We start from the raw sequence: 4,993 nt of genomic DNA, 5'->3' as shown, positions 1-4,993 counted from the left end.
ATCTTCCACTGCTTTCCCAGGGACATTAGCAGGGAGCTAGATAGGAAATGCAGCACTCAGGACTAGAACCATGACCCATATGGTATGCCTGTACTGCAGGTGGCTGCTTTACATGCTACACCAGAATAATGGTCCCCAAGACTTTTTTTTAATGACTTTTTTTAAAGACTTATTTATTTCACAGGCAGAATCGGAGAGAGAGAGAGAGAATCAGAATCTTCCATCTGCTGGTTCACTCCCCAGTTGACCACACTGCTAGGGTCGGGCCAGGCTGCAGCCAGGAGCCGGGAACTCCACAGGGATCTCCTGTGTGGGTGACAGGGACCCAAGCCCTTGGGCCATCCTCCACTGCCTTCATAGGCGCCTTACTAGGAAGCTGCATCAGATATAGAGCACCCAGGACTCAAGCCAGCATGTACATGGGATGCCAGCCTTGCAAGCAGTGGCTTAACCTGCTGTGCCACAATGCCAGCCCCTGGCCAAGGCTTTCTACCTCCACGTTGGTCAGTCACAGGGAAAGGGCATGACCTTGGTGGAGGCAGCTCTGCCGCGGAGGCCATTCCCAAAGAGGCTGGCATTTGAAGGCTGTTTACTGACAGTACTAGCAGCGGCAGGAATTGTGTTCTGTATTACTGAGTTAATCTGTGCAGTGCGGCACTCCCAACCCCCACCGCACCCTCGCCGCAATATATCATCCTGTGAGTCCCATACAAACAGCCTACAGAGCAGTCATATTGTAGCTACTTTATAGATGAGGAAACAGGCTCCGAGAGGTCAGCTTGCTGGGAATTGGTGGGCCTGGGGTCGCACAGCCTCCGCTGTTGTGTGAAACCCTTCCTCTTGCAAAGCATCCAGCCTGCAGGCCTGGCGACCTTCAGGGAAGGAGGTCCATGGGACGGCTGCCCCAGGGCTTCATGTATGAGGCGTTCCTCCTTAGAGCCTGCCAAGATCTCTTCTGATTTATCAACGTGGCCCTATGAGCATGGAAAACGGCTTTTTAACGTCTCCTCAGCCTCTTCACCAACTCCTTCATTAGGTTTCTCTAACCTTCCAGGCTTCAATCCAACTTGACCCCAAACAGGTGCATTCATTGGAGTCATTGTGAAGTCACAGTCAACTTTCAGTTGTCTGTAGAAGTCTGCACTAAGAATCTTTCAGTCAAAAATATTGAACTCGGGGCTGGTGTTGTGGCACAGTGGGTTAAGCCTCTGGCCTTCAATGTCGGCAACCCGTATCAGAGTGCAGGTTCAAGTCCTGGCTGCTCCGTTTCCCATCCAGCTGTCTGATAATGGGCCCGGGAAAGCACTAGAAGATGGAATTCCTGACTCCTGACTTCAGCCTAACTCAGCCCCAGCTGTAAGGAGAGTGAACCAGCAAATGAAAGCACTTCTCACTCTGCCTTTCAATTAAATAAAGCTTTGAAAAGAAAGAAAGAAAGCACAGTGGTGGTTTCCAGGGGCTGGAGGCATGTGGAAATGTGGAGTTACGCTTTAGTGGGTGCTGGATTTCCATTCTGTAACATGAAAAGTGCTCTGGAGATGGATGGGGGTGATGGTTAGACAACAAAATTAAAAATGTTTCATACAAATAAATTGTGGTTTTTAAAAAATGGCATATGGGGGGCCAGTGCTGTGGCGCAGTGGGTTAACGCCCTGACCTGAAGCGCCAGCATCCTATATGGTGCTGGTTTTAGTCCTGGCTGCTCCATTTCTGATCCAGCTCTCTGCTATGGCCTGGGATACCAGTAGAAGATGGTCCAAATCCTTGGGCCCCTGCACCCACATGGGAGACCCAGAAGAAGCTCCTGGCTCCTGGCTTCAGATCGAGAAACTCTGGACGTTGCAGTCATGTGGGGAGGAAACCAGCAGATGGAAGACCTCTCTCTCTGTCTCTACCTCTCTCTGTAACTCTTTCAAATAAATAAAATAAATCTTTTTTAAAAATGGCATATGGGTGCTGACGCTGTGGTACAGTGGATTAAAGCCTTGGCGTGCAGTGCCAGCATCCTATATGGGCACCAGTTCGGGTCTCTGCTGCTCCACTTCTGATCCAGCTCTCTGCTATGGCCTGGGATACCAGTAGAAGATGGCCCAAGTCCTTGGGCCCCAGCACCCGCATGAGAGACCCTGAAGAAGCTGCTGGCATCAGATTGGCTCAGCTTCAGCAGTTGCAGCCATTTGTGGAGTGAACCAGTGATGGAAGACCGCTCTCTCTCTGTCTCTACCTCTCTCTAACACTGTCTCCCAAATAAGTAAGTCTTAGAAAAAAAATTTATGTTGGGTTGGTGTTGTGGTATAACATGATAAGCTGTTGCCTGCAGCACCGGCATCCCATATGAGCACCAATTCGAGTCCTGGCTACTCCACTTCTGATCCAGCTCCCTGCTAATGTGCCTGGGAAAGCAGCAGAAGATGGCCCAAGTGTTTGGGTCCCTGCACCCATATGTAAGACCCAGAAAATCTCCTGGCTTTGGACTGGTCCAGCTCCAGCCATTATGGCCATTGGGGAATGAACCAGCAGATGGAAGATGCTCTCTCTCCTTCTCTCACTGTAACTCTGCATTGCAAATAAATAAAATGAGTCTTTTTTTAAAAAAAGTTATGGCAGGCCAGCACCGCGGCTCACTAAGCTAATCCTCCGCCTTGGGGCACTGGCACACCGGGTTCTAGTCCCGGTCGGGGCGCCAGATTCTGTCCCGGTTGACCCTCTTCCAGGACAGCTCTCTGCTGTGGCCAGGGAGTGCAGTGGAGGATGGCCCAAGTGCATGGGGCCTGCACCCCATGGGAGACCAGGATAAGTACCTGGCTCCTGCCATCGGATCAGTGCGGTGCGCCAGCCCCAGCACACCGGCCGCAGCGGCCATTGGAGGGTAAACCAACGGCAAAGGAAGACCTTTCTCTCTGTCTCCCTCTCTCTCACTGTCCACTCTGCCTGTCAAAAAAAAAAAAAGTTAAGGCAAATACGGCAAAAACAAACCTGATTTATGTGGAAGAGTTTCCATAGGGGCATTTTACAATTGAAAAAAAAAAAAGGACACAGGGATGAAAGGTGAGTCAAGGAAGGCTTGCAGTATAGACAGTGAGCAAAGACCTTTGGTTTTCCTAAGCTGGGAGTCCCGAAATTCATACAAGGGAAGCCTTTCCTTTTCTTTCGTTTTGTACTTTGTTTGAGCATTAACTTCTAGATTAGTCTCTGCTGAAAGGAACAGCAGCCCAGGCCAAGTCCAGCCTCTGAGGCACCAGGCAGCCCTCATTCTGCCAAGCACCAGTGCCATCCCCTTTACAGCTCCTCCTCTCTCCTCCACTCGCCTGGGATCCACACGGACGATGAGCAGTGCCCATTCGTTCAGCTGTTCTTTTCCTTCATGGACAAAACCATGGATAAAATGTGACGTCCTGATTGGTTGGCTTTCACTCACAAATACACATGGACAGAAACATATTGTGCAAACTATTTTTCCAACTGAAGTGGTTTTTTTTGTCTTTTTTTATTTTTTATGTACTTATTTATTTGAAAGCCAGTGTTACAGAGGCAGAGAGAGAGAGAGAAAGTCTTCCATTCACTGGTTCATTCCCCAAATGGCCACAACAGCCAGAGCTCTGCCAATCCAAGCCAGGAGCCAGGAGCTTCTTCAGGGTCTCTCATGCGGGTGCAGGGGCCCAAGGACTTGAGCCATCTTCTACTGCTTTCCCAGGCCATAGCAGAGAGCTGGATCAGAAATGGAGCAGCCAGGACGTGAACCAGCACCCATATGGGATGCCAGCACTGAAGGTGGCGGCTTTACCCACTATGCCACAGCACCGGCCCCAAATCCACTCTTTTCAAACAAGCTCCACCCACTATGCCACAATGCCACACACACACACACCCTTTTTTTTTTAACACTGAAGTTTGAAACCAGCTTGGGAAGTTTAGTCCAGAACAAAACAGTGTTGCCTAAGTGCTATCTATTCACACTGGCATTCCTTCTTTACATCTTAGTGCCATTCCACAATCCAGTCTGCTCAGATCCTCCCCAGGAGTCCCTTGGCAACCCTGGTTTCCAGATGGAACAAGTCCTAAACAAGGTGTCCCTACAAAGAAACCGACCAGAAAGGTGATGCTAGATTTGGGGACATTTCTGCTTAGCAGAATGGCAAGAAAGTGACCCTTTGTTATTTTTCTCACTAAAGTCCTAACTACAATTTTAAAAATCAAGACTGTGTTTCCTTGCTGCCCTCCACTGGTCCAGAAATATGGTGCTGTGGTGAAATCCTCTCCAGTCCATGGATACTTCCAATCCAGGCAAAAGTACCTAAAACTTTCTCTGGACCATGAAGGAAGTGGTTTTTCATTCATAAATGCTCAAGGCTTTCGACTGCCCTGCCCAACAGCACACACCATCTGAACGGAGGAAAAGATCAGAGGTAGAGGCCAGCATTGTGCCAATAGTAAGCTAAGCCTCCACCTGCAGTGCCAGAATCCCATGTGGATGCTGGTTCAAGTCCTGGCTGCTCCACTTCCAATCCAACTCCCTGCTCATGGCTTGGGAAAGCAGTGGAAGATGGCCCAAGTGCTTGGGCCCTTGAACTCACATGGGAGACCCAGAAGATGCTCCTGGCTCCTGTCTTCGGACACGTAGGGAGTAAGCAGTGGATAGAAGATCTCTCTGTCTCTCCCTCTCTCTGTCTGTAACTCTGCCTCTCAAATAAATAAACTAATTTTTAAAAGAACAGAAATACCAGGTGGTTTCTTAAGGAGGACAGTTGGGGTGAGGAAGTTGTGCAAGGAGGCCTGTATCAGACCCTTACTGTGTCTTTATTATGTCCTCCTTAAGCCTTTAATAAAAGGTCAATGTGTTATATGGTGTTCTCAGTTGGAGAAGCATCTGTCATGACAGGAAATTGGTAGGCTGTGGGTTTATCAAGACAGAAACGCAAACCTCAGCTCTTCCTGAGTTCCAAAGCATTCATTTCAGCAACTGAATGAAATAAACCGACTTCACACACTGAAA

Source organism: Oryctolagus cuniculus, chromosome 13 (assembly GCF_964237555.1).
Source record: "Oryctolagus cuniculus chromosome 13, mOryCun1.1, whole genome shotgun sequence".
Taxonomy (NCBI): Eukaryota; Metazoa; Chordata; class Mammalia; order Lagomorpha; family Leporidae; genus Oryctolagus; species Oryctolagus cuniculus.
The sequence above is the reverse complement of the archived record's forward strand: the minus strand, read 5'-3'. Positions refer to the sequence as shown.